Here is a 20,850-nt window from a genome sequence, read left to right on the forward strand (position 1 = left end):
AATGTTGCACTGACATTACGGCTTACTTAAAAGTGAAGGAATAAAAACGTGAAGAACATACACAAACGACCACTGCAGTGGTCGTTTGTGTATGTTCTTCACGTTTTTATTCACACGCAGGCGGAGTGTTACTGACTCATCTCTTATCTCCCTAAAGTTCCTTTGATCAAGCCTTCCTTTTGCAGTTAATCTTGACCTGTGCGCGAGTCTTTGCTTCCAAAAAACGAGCGTCGTAACTAAATGAAAGAGCGGTCATCTGTTTTTCCTCGGTGCTTTTATTCTGTTAACTTTCAGTAAACATTTTAACAATATGCTGGTACTGGCCAGATATTACTGCATGTGTTACTTGGACATTACTGAACAATGTTACCCGAAAATACATTGACAAGCGCTGCCAGGAAACTGCATTTATGGTTGTCATGAAGTCATTTTTTGAGCTGGTGCCTGATATGAGCAAATGGATGTGCATTACAGGCCATTAATGAATCAGCATTTTGAAATCCTAGAAGCAGGACTCCGGAAGAAAACAAGAAGTTATTGGAATAAATTTATTTCAAAAACGAAACCAACATTACAAGTACCAGAGAATTCTTCTGTTTTTTACAAGCTATTAGATCTACAAAATTGTAAAGAACACACTAAATTACAAGGCTGATCTGCATAAAAATAAAAATGTAGAATATTAAAACTCCCAGCAACATAAAGCAAGTAGCTTAAAATAAAATTCTAAATATATCTCAAATTACACCCGATCTTGGGCTAGGACATATAAATAAATAACGGAGGCAATAAACCGAAAATGACTAGAAAAAGAACATAAATTTTAAATCTTGTAAAAATACCGCACTAATGTGTACAAAAATTAAATAAAAGAAACCAATAGCTGGGGCTAAAATGTATGCATGAATAGAAATTAAAGGTAACATATGCATATTACAAATTGACAAAAATTCAAACAACAGGCACTCTACTCATGGGATGGCTGTAAAAAAAGAGAAAGAAATCATTAGAAAAAAAAGCATTTCAAATGATTTAGGTAGCATGAATTTTTGTTTTTTCAATTCCATGCATTTAGCACGGTTAACCAATTCCATGCTTCCAACTGGGATCAAAGTAACCAACTACTAACATTTAAAACTAACAGATATATCAAGGCAGAAACATGCTGAAAAACAGCGCAAAATGCACGGATAAGAAAACACACAGGACAAGGCACTGTGTGTTCTTTTTCCTTTGTCTGGTTTTCGCACCGTTTTTCAACATGAATTCTTACCAACTAGCCCAGCCCAACTGTCCATCCTTGTAATCAGAAACATGCTTGCCTTCTCCCCTTGTGGCAGCCCCTCAGTCACTCCTGAGAAGAGGCACACTGCTCCTGCAAAAAAATAACACAAAAAAGTTGGTTGCATTCAGAAAATGGGTGCCTATTTCAGGGCAGAGAGTGTCATCAAGATAAAAAAGAAATGCCTACATCTGTCCTAGCAGTTTCACCACAGTTTCTTTGCCTGCACAAGCCATTCTTTTCATCCAGTTTAGACTTTTACCGCAAAGTGTGACCTACCCACAGAACACAGTGGATACGCGACTTATTCTTTTCTGCCAAGGTAGGCGGCTGTTCTCGGCCGCTCACTTTTTCCCACTTCAACCTTCTATTTATTCATGCGTGAAAGGCACTTTCTTAAGAGGGAAACAGCTATTTTCTGTAGCGCCTTTTTTATTTTGTATTTGTAGATTTCACTTTGTTTTCATTTTATCCTAAGAGAATAGCTTTCTTTTTAAGAACATAGATGTTCTTAAAAAAGACGTGCCTGCCCTCTTTGTCAATTTTTTGTAACCGACAGAACCGTGGACCTGTCGGATCTTCGACATGCAGTATATTACTGTATGTCGAATATCCGGCAGGTCCACGGTTCTGTTGGTTATAATAAATTAACAAAGAGGGGAGACACGTCTTTTCTTTTCCCCGTATCATGGGCCACGGAGACAGATCACTGCCTCAAGGACGGCTTCGTCTTGAAGCAGAATAGGTCTCTTCAAGGACGAAGATATATATACGCTTTTGAATGGACGTGCATTCATCACTGCAACTGATGATCACAGCTTTTAAAAGTGTCGTTAGTGTTACCGTGTCTTATTGGCCTCATTAACAGAGGTCATCATTTACTAAAAAAAAAAGAATAGAAGGTGACAAAAAAAGGTTCCTCCCTTTTATATATATATATAAGTTTATAAGTTACAATAAATATTAAAACACTGCTATCCTCCCGGCACTAAAAAGAAAAATATTTCTACTGCTCAAATAGGCTATGTTCAATGAAACAACTTCGATGAAATGGCGTTCAATGAAACAGCGTTCGATAAAACTGCGTTCAATGAAACAGCTTCGATGAAACAATGTTCAATGAAACGGTGTTTGATGAACTGTCCGGACCCAGGGGCAATGTCAATGAGCCTCATATTTTCTACAATGTCAAGCTCATTGCAGACAATGTCATAACATGGTGTTCTTTCATTGGCTAAATAAGTTTCTTAATACTTAAAAATGTCTTTATGGAAAGTAGACTAATGCCTTCGTTTGAAATCTGGGCTTGTTTTAGGATCCAAAAGTATTTTTCGGGAGTTTAAGCAAAATTAGAAATATCATATTACCATTTTCTTGGTCCTAGCTGGTGCATGCCTGACCGATTCAGCAGCAGCCCATTTGGCGTCGGCTTCCTGCACGATGATGGCTGGCTCATTGTTTTCTGCCTTCTGTTTAAAGCAGGTGCGCACAGCTCCTGTTTCAGAAGTATATAATTACAACACAACGTCAGCTACCACAGTGAAATATCGACAATTTCATGCCCTACTTCAGCATAACTTGGCAGACATCGGTAACTATGAAATCAGCCAGGGTGTCTAGCAAATTCCTCCTTTTAAGTTCCCCAGCTTTTCCAGGTTTTAATTTCCCTGTCTATTACAGAAGTTTGGAGATGTGGTACGAACTGCTACTAAACACCTCATAAGTGAACACCACTCACAATTTAAAACAATTTATTGAAATCGGTCTTTACGTTGCTCAAGAAGTCAAAGACTTACAAAGTTTCGGGCAATGTTATTTAGCACAGCCACGTCAATGCACGACTCTCCTGGCTTCGTCGCACACCACCGCATTACTCGCCCTGGCCATTTTCCCTGATTTGGCTAACTTTTTGATTATCTCCCTGACAATTCCCTGACTTTTCCAGATGATCCGAAATTTCCTGACAATTCCAGCTTTTCCAAGGTGCTAGACACCCTGTCAATGAGCCAGATAGTTCGGGAGCGAGGCATGGGACAAAACTCCACTGTAGTGAGCTTATGTGGGCTGCTGTCACATGCTTCACCAGGACACAGTTTCCTTTCATCTAAAAGAGCCAAATCCAGAAAACTGAAACCAAGCAAATTTTTGTATGAATCCAAACTATATTCGTTGGTCCATCGATCTCAAATGCTACTACAGTGAAATCGGTCAGAGTACGCTATAAAAACCACAGCAGAGGTGGCTGCGGCACATGGCTCAAAGCTATACTGATAAGCAAACATACCAATTTATCTGTTTTGCTCCATGTGGATTTCGCCTTTTTAGAAAAAAAGCTCCTCACTTGTTTGCCCTGTATAGCTATAGCCATTTGTTGTTAAAAGGCAACTTTGCTTAATTCCAAAACTTTTGGAATTGTAAGATTTCAAATAAAAATAAAAAATAAATTTAAAAAGAAATATAAAAATAACTATTTTATTTCATGCATTGGTGGAATATTTCCTATGCAATTTTGCTTTAAACATGGCCCAAATAAAACCCGAAACATCGGCTTCTACAGGCAACGATGGCAGAGACGGCGGAGACATGACCAATCCCATGGTACAAATGATCATGTGCTACCCCTGCGAGGACGACGCAAACAGACGGGCCCGAGTGTTGTCTGCTCCGTGTCGGACGACATCTGCACCACTGCAACCTACGCTAAAGCCAAGTTTTCTCAAAGGAATATCTCAGGAACATTAGTATGCAGTGAGGTCTACTAAATAGTACATAAATAAGCCATTGAGTATGTGAACATTGTGCAAACAATGCCATTATTATTTAACAGAGGTGAACCATGAGAAACGTGCACATCCAGGTCTGTGCCAATCATGTGGACACCGCTGAACCAACTTTCGGAGAAAACATTGCTCAAGTCAAGGAATGACTGTGAATGGAAAAAACAAAGAAAACGTAACAATGCACCTGACATAGTAAATTGATGTTTGGTGCACCGAAGCCGTAGTAGCAACTGCGCTGTCGTTTGCGCCTACATTGTCAGCTAGGGTTAGCAGTTTGCTGATCCATTTCATAAAGATTTAAATGGAGATAATATTGGACATGTGGTTTTCCTAGATGATACTGAAGAAGCCTTTGTTTTCTCTCACTAACAAAAATGAAACAGAGTCTGCAAAATGGCGGGCCCTTGCGCGCTGCCATCTTCCAGCTGGGGTGCACCCCAGATAATCCGATTATGAAGGCTTGCTAAAGCGTCACTAAGCTAATTGACAGATTGGTACCCTGAGAGCACGTTTCCCTACCCATGGTGGCTAGACTACTTTTGGAAACATGACTGCTTGCAAACGTGTATAGCTGATTGTGTCATTCAGCTATATGGTAATGTACCTTACACCAAAGAGTGCTCGGTGGTGTAAAACAAAATGTACCACCTTTCTTTAAGAAGTGGTCAATCCTAACGCTGCCCAAACCATTCCACATATAAAGCGGAGGACAGGTTTATAAAAAGTGCTAGCTTTAGAGTGCACAAACAGCAAGCGTTCTAATGTATCCTTTGACCAGAAAGCATAGATAAATAAACAACATAAATTAAATTGTTAAATAAAAATGACTAGTACAGCAGAATTATGCAAACATGAGGTTGCAGCAATACAAAGCAAACATATGCACTGTCAAATTAAAAATATCCACTTCACCATCCCTTAGGCTATAACTGTCCTTGTGCGAGGAAGCATACCACAACTAGCAGCTTTGTAAATTAAAAATGACTAGATAAAAAAAAATGAAAGCCGTTTACAACTCCCTGTAAATCTAAATTAGAGTGCAGCTCTAGAGGAGGAGGGAAGGGTCCCGAGGAAAGGGTATACCCCTCTTCCCTCCTGCCTGCCACACCTCCCTCCGAGCGGCGTCGCCGTAACCGTGAGGTCACGTGACCCCGCGAGGACAATTTGGCACGGTGCCGGAACGTCACCTTGCCGAAACGTCGCCGCGGTTACGGCGACGGCGACACCACTCAAGCCGGAAACGGGCGCCTAAGAGCTGCGCTCTAAAAGAAACACCAAAACAGCAGGTGCTCAATAAACAATATGGATACCATTCATTATCACAATTGCGGCTAACCAAGCTGAGGCTAATCACATAAAATAAAAAATCTAAATGCTGGAAAGCGTTAAGAAATTGCAGCAACAAAAAGCAAACATACACGTGTGCGTTTTTGCTTGGGCTCTGGTGCACGTTCTGGAAGTTGAGGGGCTGGCTGAGTGTTACGTCGTTCCTGCAGAAGAGGCAAGCTTGATGAAAAAGGAGGGCAAATGAATCCCGAATACAAAGGTGTTGCAGAAATTTAGGTGCATACATCTTGGTCATAGAGGTCCTCATCCTCAAATGAAGAAAGACTATGCTGCAGTCTCTTCCTTTTTCTCTTCTCCCGCTCTTCATTATTCAATGTTAGGTCGGACGTCGCTTCCGAATTTTTTTCTTTGTACTTTGCATCTTCATATGTCACTGAAACAAGAAAGCCGAACACACCAGTCAAATGTTTAACCACCACAAGCTTGTTTGCACCCTAAACTTTCGTTCATTAAATCAAATATGCTCGCTTTATGGTTAGACAGCTTTTAGGTTAAAGCCTGCCAACTTTTTCGGGCTCATGTATATAATCTGTCAGGATTGGGCCAGCTCAGGTTTATATTAAAGAAAACAGAAATTTTGTCGGGCTCGTGCTGGGCTCAAGCTTCTGTCTAAAATTCTGTCGGGTCCGGGCCAGGCCCGAGCCGTGTCTCTTCAAGGCCAAGTCTGGCCGGGCCCGGAAATTAAATATTCTATTAGGCTCGGGCCAAACCCGGGCCGTGCCTCTCCCGGGCCGGGTCTAGAAATGCTGGCTCGTGCAGTGCTCTAGCACACTCTACATTGGGTGAGCAGAGTCCGCGCTCCGCTCTAAGCAGAATTTATAGCCTATTTCTCTGCCCCAAGGTTCTCAACTCTTTGCTCAGGGCACTCAATGGCATTTCCGGCTCATTTTCCCTGACTGGGCTTGATTTTTGACAATATCCCTGATTTTTCCCGGTAATTAAAATTTCCCTGACAATTCCCGGTTTTCCCGGTTGCTAGACACCCTGCTATACTTACAACATGATGCCATCACCTGACAGGAGAATGTGGCCGTCAGTCGAGGGCTCTTCACGCTCTCTAATTGCCATCATCAACCGATTTGATTTGTAGGGTGGCCATGCAGTGCAGCCATTGCACACCCAACAGGTAGGGACAACTGCGACATCATTTTCCGCCAAAAAATGGACAAGAGAGTACATTTCCTGAAATCAACAAATAAAGCCGTTATTACCTTAAAGACCAGTCATAAGTCACTAAAAATACAGTTTTCGAATTAAGCACAACCAAGGTACAATAGTTGCAAACATAGATCACACTTGCAAGTGAAGTAGATAAAAAAACAGCATAGCCCTGGTTATCGAAAAAACAGTCAGAGTGCAGGCGAGCTGGTGTAAGTTGAACATGATTGTAAACCTGAGACTGGGGCAGAAAAGAGAACACAGCAGAAGGTAGAAAAAGGGGAGGCAACGTCTCAAACTCAGCTGCAAAGTTTATTTCGTACACGCCTTATATACCACAACTCCAACGCCGAATGGCGGTAGTTATGCTAGAATGTGACCCTTTGTGTGAGTGTTTCGCAGGAGAGGTCAAGGGAGATAAGAGAAGGTTTACCCCAGGGACGGGCAAAATACATGCAAATATGTATCGAAATACAAATACAAAATACTTCATCAAAAATGTATTTAATTACACATCTAATTACATTTCCAAAAAAGCATTTCATTACAAGATACAAACACAACCAAATGTATTTGGTCTCCTACAAATACTTTTCCAAATACTTTCCTCAAAATTTGCGTCAGCGACTTCAGAACACCTGCAACGGGTTTCTGGATATCACATTTTAATTTTGCATCGCACACTCGGGAGTTAGTGTGCGAGGCTCTAGTAACGTAATAGAAATATAATCACAAAAAAATGTAATCAGCTTGGACGTAATAGAAAAAGTACAGAGCTTCAAGCAGCTTTTTTCGTCGATTACATTTTGGTACAGACCAACAAAGAACCAATACGACCAAGACGCGCAGCACTAGCTAGAGATTGTTTTTATTGTTGCAACTCGCACCAGTTACGAAAATCTGGACGACCCGCGCATTTAGAATGTTCCAGGCAAAAATATGGATGGAAATCAGGCTGGAAAGCATCACAAGTTGTCACAGGCACTTATTTAGCCAGTCTGCCTGTGAACGTCGATTTCGTCACTATTCCTGCCCTGGACTAGCGCCGTAATCACAAGGTCACTAAATGCTTGTGCTCGATTGAGAGACACTGCATTCGGTGCAGAACGTAGTTTTCTTTCTGCTCTGGACAGTGCATTTAATGTATTTTTGCTCACAAAATTGTATTTAATTACAATTGTATTTGAAATACCCACATTTTAGTATTTAAATACACACGTCAAATACATTACCCAATTTGTAATTAAGTGCAAATGCAAAATACACGAAGTATTTGAAATACATATTTAAAATACTTGTATTTGAAATACTGTCCATCCCTGGCTTAAGTTAATTAACGAAAAGATTACCTAATTTCACCTAGTTTTATAAGGCAGCCATGGCCATTAACACTACACCAGGCTTGAAATTACCCTATCTCACATTTTCGTTATTTATAAATTTGGTGCAGCTGAAAGCTGTGTGTATGTATATATATATATATATATTGTGGCGAAGGAAGTGGAAGAAGAAGTCAGTTCGTCGGAGACCGCCATCGTTCAGTCAACTATCACCTCATTAAATCAACCCTTCTCAAGTATTACAGGTTGGTGGAGGTGCGAACAACTTCCTCACCTCTCGCTAACATCCTGGAGCTCCGCAGTGGCCGAACTGCGCGACTAACCATGCCCGAAGAAAATGGGAACGACACCGACCAACCCATCACGCAGCGGACCACCCCTGCCATCACTGTGAAACACCGCCAGCGGGATCCTCCAACATTCTCAGGAACTTCAGATGAGGACGTCGATGACTGGCTTAAGAACTATGAACGGGTGAGTCACCACAACAACTGGGACGATTCCTTCAAACTGGCCAATGTCGTGTTTTTTCTGAAGGCCAGGGCGCTCCGTTGGTTCGACAACCACGAGGACACCATAAACTCCTGAGATGGGTTCAAGGCACCGTTTGCCGAAGCGTTCGGCAAAGCAGAACATCGGAAACAGCAGGCCAGGGACCAATTGCTCCGACGCTACCAAATGAAAGACGAGTCCGCTACCGCTTACATCGAGGATGTTCTACGCCTCTGCCGGCGAGTAGACTTCAGATGAACGAGGACGACAAGGTCCGTCATTTGCTGAAAGGACTCTCATACGAACTTTTTTCGATCGTCGCCCCGAAGTCCGCTGCAAACGTCACCATCCTTGTTGCAGAATGCAGGAAATATGAAGAACTCGACGGCGCACGAATTTTAAAACGCCCTTTTGACCGCCTTCCCGAAGTGTCCCACAGCATCCCAATGGACAACAGTCTTACTACCTTGATACGCACCATTATTCGCGAGGAGCTGCAAGAATTTAAGGCGCAGCTACGGACAGCTCACGATGGTCTGCAGTCCCACGGAGAACTCCAAAGTCTTCGAACTACAATCCAGAACGAGATGCGTGCTGCATTGCACCCCTTAACGACCACGTCACCTGCTTACTCACCAGGGGCACCCGCAGTCACCTCGTTGTGCGCCTACCAGACGTTCCCCACTACGCACCCGCCAGCTCAACGAAATCAACCGCGTCGCAGAACAGACATCTGGAGGACCGAGGACCAGCAACCTATATGCTACTATTGCCATACACCTGGCCACATCCTGCGCTACTGCCGTCGGCGGCTGCATGACTCTAGCTACCACCGTTCTACATTCGGTCGTACTCTCCGCACTGACGGTCCTGACGACAGCGCCGTATTTCCGGAAAGCCGAGCCACCGACGGCCCTACGCTCCCTCGCCTCCCAACACGCCGTTCACCGACCTACGAAGACAACGACCGTCTCTCCACCCGCCGTGGCCGATCCTCGTCCCCGTATCCAGTTCGTCGCCGCTCTATATCGCCCCTCAACGACGCCGCACCATCGACTTCGCCGCCGTCAAACTGAAGAGAGCAGCCTGCGTCAACACCGGAGGTCAGGCTGCACTTACAAGATACGCCGCAAATCCCCCTGCCGTAACACCGTTGACTATTACAGTGGAAATCGGAGGACACAAATTTAACGCGTTAGTCGACACGGGAGCTTCTAGGTCGTGTTTATCAGAGCGTGTTCGCTCTCACTTGCATCGGGTGCTCACACCTCCAACCGCCGGACACTTGCTGCGTATCAGAAACGGTGACCTTGTTCAACCGCTTGGTTATTGTACCCTTCCTATACGCATTGGTCAAAGTAATCACACCGTAATATTTACAGTGCTCACCAGCTGCATCGCCGACGTCATCCTAGGATGGGACTTTTTGTCGTCCGCTGACGCATTTATTAATTGTGCTAGCCGTGAACTTCACCTGACGGATTCTGACTATGCCCAACCTACCCTCGATTCGACTCTCGCTGCCCTCCAACTTGAAGAGGATTTGGTCCTACCACCGAAGACAGCCGTTGCAGCTGTCCTTATCCCAAGCAAAACTCTCGAAACATCATTCGGTCTTATCGAGCCACTTGCCACTACTTTTGTCCAAAAAGGTGTTCTAATTCCCTATTCTCTTGCATCAGTAACAAAAGGCAAACTTCACGTATGGATCACTAACGTCTCGTCCCAGCCCCAAATCCTTCCTCGCCATAGCCGTATTGCTATCTTCAACGCCCATACAGAGGACAATTTCACGGCGCTGTCTAACACAATATTAAGTCCTGCTCCCACGATCTCCACCGATTTCTCCCAACAAATCGCAAGCATGATAGACTCGAACCTGGCGACACAAGAGCAGACAAGTTTAGCTCAACTCCTTACGAGGTACTGTGACACGTTTGACTTCGGCACTGATACACTGCCACGTACACCAATTGTACAGCATCACATTGACACTGGTGACTCACCACCCGTTCGAAGCAGACCATACAGGGTCGCCGCCGCTGAACGTCGAATCATTCAACAACAGATCGATGACATGCTTAAGAAAAACGTTATTGAGCCATCATCCAGCCCGTGGTCCTCTCCGGTTGTGCTAGTGAAAAAGAAAGACGGCTCCTGGCGCTTTTGTGTCGATTATCGCAAACTCAACAAAGTCACCCGAAAAGATGTCTATCCGCTACCCAGAATTGATGACACGCTCGATACTCTACAAGGCTCCTCTTATTTTTCATCAATGGACCTGCGCAGTGGCTATTGGCAAATTCCGCTTGCCGATACCGATAAACCCAAGACTGCTTTCATCACATACCAAGGCCTTTATCAATTCACCGTAATGCCTTTCGGCCTTTGTAATGCGCCTGCGACCTTCGAGCGCACGATGGACTCCTTGCTGAGAGGGCTCACGTGGAACATATGCTTGTGTTATCTTGATGATGTTGTCGTCTTTTCAACCACGTTCACCGACCACTTACAGAGGCTCCGTCACGTCCTTGACTGCTTCCGTGCTGCTGGATTACAACTAAACTCCAAGAAGTGCACTTTTGGCGCCCGCGAAATTCGTGTTTTGGGCCATCTCGTTAATTCTGAGAGAGTACGCCCGGATCCTCAAAAAATACAGGCAGTATCCGAATTTCCAGTCCCAAAAAAAGTAAAAGATGTGCAAATATTTCTGGGTCTATGCACATATTTTCGCAAGTTTATACGGGCTTTCTCAGATATTGTCGAACCACTTAACCAGCTGCTCCGTACTGGGGTTCCCTTCAACTGGACTCTGGCCCAGCAGGATTCTTTTGCCACACTCAAGAAAACTCCAACATCCGCTCCTATCCTCGGTCATTTCATTGAAGGTGCGGGTACTGAAATACGAACAGACGCCAGCGGCCATGGCATCGGGGCTGTCCTCGCTCAGGTCATCAACCCCACGCATCAAGCGTCGCGCCCGGCTCTTCCAACTTCACAACGGCGTCCTCTACAGAAGAAATTATGAGCCACAAGGACGACCCTGGCTACTCGTCGTCCCCCGCCGTCTCCAAAAAGAAATCATAAAAGCAAATCACGATGACCCAACCTCTGGTCATCTAGGATTCGCCAAGACGTACTTCAGGACACGCACAAAATACTTCTGGAATGGTATGCACCGCTCAATTAACAAATATGTCAGGGAATGTCACCAGTGCCAAACGAAGAAAAAAACATCGACCAAGCCTGCTGGAGTCCTGAGACCCATTCCCCCACCAAATCATCCCTTTGAACGCCTTGGTATCGATTTCTTAGGCCCTTTTCCCTGCTCGGCACAGAACCACCGATGGATAATAGTGGCCATCGATTACTTTACCCGATACGCTGAAACTGAAGCAGTGTCAGCCGCTACAGCATCTGAAGCCGCTGACTTCTTCCTGCACTCCATCCTGCTACGGCACGGAGCCCCGCAAGCCATAATTACCGACTGCGGCACTCCCTTCGTCGCAAAAGTCCTCAATGAGCTTTGTGGCCTCACGAGCACTGTCCATCATATAACAAGCGCTTACCACCCTCAAACCAACGGCCTCGTCGAACGCCTAAATCATACATTGACTGACATGATCTCGATGTACATCGCAGAGGACCACGACAATTGGGACACCATTCTGCCCTACGTCACATACGCATACAACACTGGTCGCCAGGCTACCACCAATTATTCTCCATATTATCTCTTACACGCACGTGAACCCCTGTCAACGATGGACACCCTCTTGCCCTACCTTGATGACACATCCCTTGATAGTTACGCTGAAGATATCTTATGTCGTGCGGAGGAAGCTCGCCAACTTTCGCGCATTTACACATTAAGGTGTCAACAAGAGCAAGTTCTCCGCTATTCCGACACTCATACTCCGGTTGAGTACACAGTGGGTGAAGAGGTACTCTTATGGACACCGTCTCGAGTGCCAGGCAAGTGCGACATGCTGCTCAAAAAGTTCAAGGGGCCATACCAAATACTTCGCCGAATCTCCGCGACCAACTACGAGGTCGCGCCGGTTTCCCCACACTCGGACCATCGCTCAAAACAAACTGACATCGTTCATGTTGCACGCCTCAAGCGTTACCACCGTCCTGCACCCTAACGCCGGATTCCGGTGCTTTCTGCACGGAGGAGTAACTGTGGTGAAGGAAGTGGAAGAAGTCAGTTCGTCGGAGACCGCCATCGTTCAGTCAACTATCACCTCATTAAATCAACCCTTCTCAAGTATTACAATATATATATATTTATATATATCTTTCAAACAGCTTACAATGATTGAATAATGCTTTAAAACTAAAGGCAATGGGCAGAAAAAAAATATGACGGTAGAACACCTGCTCTACGACTCTTTTGTGTCTTTTTGCTTTCAACCACGAAACTTCCTATGTGCAACAATTTTCAGACTTTGGCCAATTAACTGAAGAAATTAATCCGCGTCACCTATAGAACGAAAAGCAGAAAACCGTATTTTCTTGCGAGCGCTGGTTCTAATTTAAAAAAAAAAAAATGAAACAAATCGAAAGTGGAAGTGCCTCTCCACTCTCCACGTTGACTTTCGAGTGACGCACTCTGGGGGTTCACATAGTTTCCCCTTGGGTTCTCTCTTCAGAAACCAGTCGCTTCCTGGCGATTGTCGAGTTTTAAAGGATTAGCCTCGTTGAAGGTCGCGGCGAGCGTAGCAGCGGAGGGGGACAGGTTTTGTTGACTTCCGCGTACCCCCAGAGACGGTGTAATTTTAGTTCCCATAACCCCGACAGGCAACTGCAGATCGGCAAATAATTTGTTTTTTGCTTTGCGATTACGCAGCAGAATAGCAGTTTTATGGGGAAAGGTGACGCGTTTTTGGTCAATTGGGCTTGCATGAACAATATAAAAAAAGTGAAAGCCGTTTACAACTCCCTGTAACGCCGAATTAGAGCGCAGCTTCTAGAGGGGGAGGAGGGAAGGGGACTGAGGGGGGGTCACGTGACCTTGGGGCGTCACGTGACCTTGGGGGGTCACGTGATGATGACCATGCCGATGATGTCATCAGTGACGTCACTGATGACGTCATCAGTGACGATGACAATGCGGATACCGATGACGTCATTAGTGATACAATACAATACAACAATACAAACTTTATTCTCTCCACAGATACATGTGGTGAATGGGAGGCCGGAGAAAAAGCTGCAGAAATGCAGCTTGACGAGCTCCGGACCCCCCACTCAGCAGCTATGACGGAACACAAAAACAAATAAAATGCGTTCAGAAATAAACAATCCAAATATAGTGCGCACATAAGGAATACATTCTTAAGTATTAAAATACAAATTAAGTATACTGCTGTTTGACATTTTCACTACATCTATATTTTGATCACAATATTCATTCAACAAAAAAGGTAAACCATAACGTATTGTTTGTTTTCCATAATTTGTCCTGCATTTCGGAATTTTCCAAGGTTGGTGATGTCTAGACGGGTAATGATTCTCTGTTTCTTTTAATTCAGATAGTTGAAGAATTGTACTCGAACGGCCGTAAGTAGCATTTCTGTAAGCTATTGTTAAACGGTAGTTATAAATTTGCTGTATGTTAAGGATCCTATATAATTGAAACAATGATTCGGTATGATGAATGTAAGAAACATCTGCTATTATTCGTATCACCTTTTGATGATGACGATGACGATGCGGATGCCGGTGACGTCACTGATGACATCATCAGTGATGACGATGACAATGTGGATGCCGGTGACGTCATCAGTGACGATGACATCATCAGTGATGATGACGATGCGGATGCCGGTGACGTCATCAGGGACGATGACGTCATCGGGGGGTCACGTGACCTCGGCGGGGGGAGTCACGTGACCTCGGGGGTCATGTGACCTTGAAGGGTCACATGACCTTGGGGTGACGGAGTCACGTGACCTTGGTTACGCCGACGCCGCTCAAGCCGGAAACGGGCGCCTAAGAGCTGCGCTCTAAAATGCAAGCCGACAATTATTTCAACATTAAAATCATTGCACTGCCCCTTTAAGGGCTGGGTGTTCGTGACATACCCTTCGAGTTGAGAGAGCAGGAACTGCAGAGGCTACGCACGGAATGTTTTTATGTTTCGCACTCAGAAACTGCTCCCGAGAACGAAAAAAATATTCAGGGGTCACAGAGTAACGCCTAAAGACTCGAAATCTGCACATTAAAAAAAGTTCAATATTCGTTTCACAACTCCTTTAAGCTGTTGACTACCTCAGTTATGACATCCTCATGAGCAGTTCTGCAGTTATGCACTGTAATGCAATTGTAGAAACAAAAAATACATGAGAAGTTGTGGCCATAGTGCAAAAATATTCTTCAGGTGTGGACAGCGCACTCATCAACGTGTGCTGATAAAAATCGCCCCTTGTCTGGTTTCGAGTGCTGACTTGTGGGCATTAAGCCCATTGAGAAATCGCCTCCCATGTTTATTTTTATCACAGTTTCACTCTCAGGCCAGCCGATCGCTCTGTCAGCTGTGGGGCCCGGTGGCCGCAGGATGACACGGCCTCTCGCAAATCTGTAGACGGAACGTTGCTAGATTGCTCACACCATGCGTTTAGTTGCAATGTGTCTTCACCTAAAGAGTATACCTTACACCATGGTAGCAGCACACACTGGATGCTTCATGGAGCACATGAGAAGCCGAGCACACTTGTCAAAATAGGGTGAGGGACATGCAATAGTAACAAACAGACCTGCTGCTGCATGCCTTTCTTCATCCTGTGGCCAGACGGTCTCTGGAGAAGGGCAGCGCGAGTGGTCGCAGTCCTGGAGGACTGGCACACCACTTGGACCTGGGAGAGATAACGGACATACCAATGGTGCTCTCAGACACCCCAGATGTAAAAGCTGCAGCACAGTCTCAATGCCTCATGCGGCACAAGAGAAGCAGATATCACTGTCAAAATGGGGTAAGGGACGTGCAGTAGCAACAAACAGGGCTAGGCAGTATCGCGATACAAATGTAGCGCGATAGTATCTTAGAGATACTTTCGAGTATCAGTATCTCTGTATCGAGATATATTTGTAAAATATATTTGTATCTCAGTAGTAAAATCAATTTACAATTTATCGCTTGTGCCGCGATACTTTGCGTGACTTAGGCATCTCGTTACATTTGTTGCCCTTTTTAATTTAAAAGATAAGAACATCTGTTTGGTGCAACTTGCTTCGGAATTTATAATATGTGCCTGCCCTATAACATGATGCATCTCAGTCACCAACAATAAAAAAAAAATATTGTGGTTTAAAGAAGGTTATTTGCAAGAATAGCAAAATCACCTCCTCTCACAAAGTCCTCCACTCTTTCCAATTTAGCAGAGCGAACGCTGTACAGGAGTTGAGTGGAGAAAAAGTATGGCCCTGTTGTCCAATCTCCCAACACTATGGGTGCCTCAGAAGCTTATAATGTGACAGTTTGAGATGTGCCCTCACGGCAAAACAGGGCTCATTTCAGGCGGATGCCTTTTGTCAAGCATGGTACACAGTCTTTACCGTTCTGTAACTATGTGGCTCAACAGGGGTGACATTTTCTTTTAACGGAATTAATGATAGTCAAGGAGTTCGAGGTAGTGGGCAGTGCATAAAATGGCACAAAAAAAAGAGCATAAGCATAAATTACCTTTCGCGTTCGCCACGAACTGCACCCTCTCCACGTAGCACCGTTCGGGAACAAATGTATTTCTATGAGTATCTGTATTCTGGAATGCCTTTCCGGCGTTATTGCTGAAGTATCTCAGGGATATCCAGTTGCATAAAGACAAATGTATCTCAGTATCTGTGTTTTGGTCTTAAAAAACATTTATCTCAGTATTTGTATTCCCGAATACTTTTTGGGGTATCCCTGCCCAGCACTGGCAACAAACAGACCTGCCGCCGCATGCCTTTCTGCATCCTGTGACCAGTCGGTCTCTGGAGAAAGGGAGTGCGAGTAGTCGCAGTCCTGGAGGACTGGCACACCACTTGGACCTGGGAGAGATAACGAACGCACCAATGGTGCTCTCAGACGCCCCAGATGTAAAAGCTGCAGCACAGTCTCAATGCCTCGTGCAGCACAGTCTCAATGCCTTGTGCAGCACAAGAGAAGCAGAGATCACTATCAAAATGGGGTAAGGGACGTGCAAGGGACGTGCAGTAGCAGCAAACAGACCTGCCATTGCATGCATTTCTTCATCCTGTGACCAGTCAGTCTCTGGAGAAGGGGAGCGCGAGTGGTCGCAGTCCTGGAAAGCTCGAATGCCACTGGGTCCTGAAAGAGATAACAGACGAACCAATGGGGCTCTCAAACACCCCCAAGGTAAAAGCTGTAGCACACTCTCAATGCCTCGTGCGGCACAAGACAAGCAGAGATCACTTGTCAAAATGGGGTAAGAGTAGCAACAAACAGACCTGCCGCCGCATGCTTTTCTTCATCCCGTGACCAGTCGGTCTCTGGAGAAGGGGAGTGCGAGTGGTTGCAGTCCTGGAGGACTGGCACACCACCTGGACCTGGGAGAGATAACGAACGTACCAATGATGCTCTCAGACACCCCAAATGTAAAAGCTGTAGCACACTCTCAATGCCTTGTGCGGCAAAAGAGGAGCAGAGATCACTTGTCGAAATGAGGCAAGGAATGTGCAGTAGCAACTAACAGACCTGCCGCTGCATGCCTTTCTTCTTCCCGTGACCAGTTGGTCTCGCGAGATGGGAAGTGCGAGGGGTCACAATCCTGGACTGCTGGCATGCCACTGGGTCCTGGAAGAGATCACAGACGAACCAATGGTGCTCTCAAACACCACAGGGGTAAAAGTTGTAGCACACTCTCAATAGACCCTTTTCAGAATTCGGTCTGGCCACTTTGATCATTATCATCATCTGAAAAATGGCATATGTGCTATACTATAATGGCAGCCTTCTTTTTACTGATGAAGGAAGAAGTTGAAGATGCTCCTAAGCAGATGATTCGAGGCCAATACATTCTAGACGTTAGCGCGACGTAAAGTAGGATTTGGATGCAAGATCTGCGTAAGTGTTCATTTCTAACTCGGGCTCAGTAAATATCTTAGTAGCAAACACTCGGCTTCAAAGCCCCTTGATGTATAGAAGGTGGTAAGTTGGGCGAGTTGTTTCATCATCTTAAAAAGTGGAGGCAGCACAAAAACATTAACAAAGGACGAGTAAAAGAAGTGCACAGACACAGCGCTGTGTCCGTGCCATTCTTTTACTCTTCCTTTGTTATTTTTTTGCACTGTTTCCACTTTTGAAGATGTATAGAGCTTCCTCAAGGAGTCTGTCGGTTAATGCTTCATTCCGACTAGTTTCATTTTTTTCGCCATCAACATTGAAAGAGATTGAAAAAGAATTATACCGTGCAGCGCACATTCTCGTTTACCGTTGACTTGCAAAAGTGACGGTGCACCATAAAATACTGCAAAACACAGGTTCATTTCCGCCATTAGTATGGTAAAAGTTAAACTGCCATTTCAGTTACCAGATGGCACTGAATTCCGGAAAGGGTCTACACGCTGTGCGGCATGAGAGAAGCAGAGATCCCTTGTCAAAATGGGGTAAGGGACGTGCAGTAACAACAAACAGACCTGCCGCCGCATGCATTTCTTCATCCCGTGACCAGTCGGTCTCTGGAGAAGAAGAGTGCGAGTGGTCGCAGTCCTGGAGGGCTGGCACGCCACTTGGACCTGGGAGAGATAAGGGAGAGACTAATGCGGACGGTCTTGCATTCTTGTAGGATCCCAAAGGTAATGTAACAAATTGCAAATGTCATATATCTAAGCCAAACATTGGGCTCCATTGTCATGCAGTTGCAACGGTCGGGTTGCTGTTAAACCTGTGGGAAACATCACATCATAAGATTGGGATACCACAATAGTAGGCAGGCACATAGCCAGGATTTTGTTTGGGAGGGGGTGGGACAGGGGGAGGGGGGGCATGACAAGAGGTCATAGATGGCTGAAGGGAGAGGAGGCTCCAGAAAAATTCCCCCTGTGCCCCTGTGCCTTCTAATGTCCCCCTGTGCCTTCTAATATTCCAAAAAATGTTGTTGCCAAGTGTACATGGCTGACACCTGACGTCATATCCGTATTCCTTGCTGGTTGCAGAACCAGCAAGGAATACGTAAAGGCTACGCCTGAGGCAGTTTTGCAAACAGAGAGGAGGACCGAATTGCAAACAGAGAGCCGAATTGCAAACAGAGAGGAGTTTTGCAACCTGTCAATATCAAGAAAAACATTTCACGTACCATGATCTCGGGCACCAGCGACGGGGATATTCAGGGGTGCTATGTTGCGCTTTTTGGACTCCCAGGAGACTTGGAAGAGGGAAGTGACGTCGACGACACAGCAAACGCAGATTGGATGTTGACAGAAGAAAACGAAATCAACACCCAATCTGCGTTTGCTGTGTCGTTGACGTCACTTCCCTCTCCCTAGTCTCCTGGGAGTGCAAAAAGCGCAACATAGCACCCCAGGATGCTCGGCACATAGTCCGGATGGGTGGCGCAGCGAGATGGCTTACCTGGATGGTGGCCACGTTTGCATTTGGTATGCTGTTGCCATTTGCAAGTTGATGCAGCACATCCCAATTTATATTGTCAACGTAGAAAAAAACATCACTGCATTGACCACGTTACCGAAACACCCCGTTCGTTAATATGGCGTGACTGCAAGCAAGATTTTGCGACGGCATAGTCACGATCCATTTCTTTTAACCACGAATTATATGTCGCGCTCAAACAATGCTCATGGCGGTTCACTGAATCAGTTTGATGCGGTGGTCGGCGCGAGCTGACGGGTCGTGCGCCGTACTCGTCGCGAACACATGGGTCTGGCGCGTGCATTGCTGAGGTCCCGTACCGTAGAGTGCACGACGATCTGCACGCACCCATCGGTGAGGCAGCTGCACCCAGTAGACCCGTAGGCACTTTTAAGGCACTTTATAGGCACTTTAAGCGCCGCGACGAGAAGGGCACGACGCCGAGCGTCCAGCCTGCTGTCAGCGCAACAGCCGCTGCACTTATCGAGCCCTTACACGCCCTGCCCATGAGAGATGCTCCCTCTCGAATAAACGTTCCAACTTACCTGTTATGAACTGCGCACTGCAGACTCGAGAGTTCGAGTGCGGCAGCCATGGAGTACCGTCTTCGTTTGTTCGATTCACAGCAGTGACGGCAGCGATCCAGAGCTTCCTCCTCTTGCGTTGGAGCCGTTCGGATGGGAAGCAAAAAAAAACGGCATCCGCTGCCGCGTTTCGCGACGTTCTTGCAGTTCCCGAATGCGCAATCCTGCGGCATCTTTGGAACCGTTATGCTTCTGACTACCTCTTCCACACCCGACACCCGACCGCCGCCGTCGCCATCTTTGCTCGCTTGTTTTTCGCGGGTTCCCCGGTTCCCCCTGGTTTTCCCTACGAAGCTGATCACGAGGTATGAAAGTCCCTAGGTGCGTACTTTGTACCGCTCGCGTGGCCGCACCTCAGAGAGCGAAGAAACTGGTAGCGTAGCTCCCATTATTGATTGGTAGCACAGGTCACTTCCTCGATTTTTTAGTTCGCGCAGCCACCGCCTGAGGCCGTCGGTATATGGAAAAGGTCCATTTAGGGAATGGCGTCTCGGCCCACCAGGCAGTGCGCCAGCGCCGTACATGAAGCAGTCAAGAAACTTCTCAAACTGACAAAATAAAAAAAAATGGCTCCCAGAAGTTTTTACCCTAAAATATCCTAACGCGAACAGAGAGGGTCATCGTACCAAGTGAAAAATTCCCACGATGTCCTGACTCCTCAGCACTAATAACTTCGGTTGGGCGAGGTAGGGTGCTGTGTAACAAAAACTTAGTGAAAAGTTGTGCCTTGAATTAGTATGGTCGCGGGCTTTTTATTTCACAATTTATTTGTACGATATATAAAACGCGGCATAAATTAATATCGGGTAAGCTTCGAGAGTTCGCAAGAACGTCGTGCCCGCGAAACTTCAAATCTAAAATAAATGCTGTCTTCACGCTTTCTCCACGATTTTATTTTTTTGCTATATATTTCCTAAGTTAAAAGTTTTTCGGTCGCCAGCGCGTGCAGCTGACTAAATTGGTTGTCACCGGAATGCGCCTTTCAGTGTATCCCACCGCTAAACAAATTAATGGCGAGATATTTTTATTGTCGTTTTAGCTACCCAGATTGTCTCACATTGGTTTGTGTCCTCTATCTTACTGAATCAGACCAGCGACTAAGACATTTCTATCAGAAGCGTAAACAAGACCGATCTAAACCTCCTTTGAAGGCTACATGCTCAACCGTAAGCTTGTAAAAACTCGCTCTCGCAAAATGTAAGCCACGGCATGGTGTGTCGGTCAGTCGATCTAGAGTTCCTGTATAAGCGCCATACGGGAGTCAGACTTGCGC

General features: G+C 45.6%; 2 long non-coding RNA genes across 3 annotated transcripts; both read right to left on the bottom strand.

Moving 5' to 3' along the window:
* Positions 1–1,319: 1,319 nt before the first annotated feature.
* LOC120843035 lies at positions 1,320–5,647 on the bottom strand. Of its 2 annotated transcripts, XR_005716080.3 has the most exons (4): positions 5,634–5,647; positions 5,481–5,552; positions 2,650–2,777; positions 1,320–1,375 (listed from the first exon to the last, which is right to left on the bottom strand). It is a non-coding gene; the product is annotated as an uncharacterized LOC120843035 (long non-coding RNA). The 2 variants fall into 2 exon arrangements; XR_005716079.3 differs by lacking the exon at positions 5,634–5,647 and having other exon boundaries at positions 5,481–5,614.
* An 11,466-nt stretch (positions 5,648–17,113) lies between these two features.
* Positions 17,114–18,735, bottom strand: LOC121047252. Its single transcript, XR_005798492.1, has 3 exons — positions 18,701–18,735; positions 18,042–18,140; positions 17,114–17,199 (listed from the first exon to the last, which is right to left on the bottom strand). It is a non-coding gene; the product is annotated as an uncharacterized LOC121047252 (long non-coding RNA).
* Between the last annotated feature and the right edge of the window lie 2,115 nt (positions 18,736–20,850).

This window comes from Ixodes scapularis, unplaced genomic scaffold (assembly GCF_016920785.2).
Source record: "Ixodes scapularis isolate PalLabHiFi unplaced genomic scaffold, ASM1692078v2 PGA_scaffold8__174_contigs__length_109621045, whole genome shotgun sequence".
Taxonomy (NCBI): Eukaryota; Metazoa; Arthropoda; class Arachnida; order Ixodida; family Ixodidae; genus Ixodes; species Ixodes scapularis.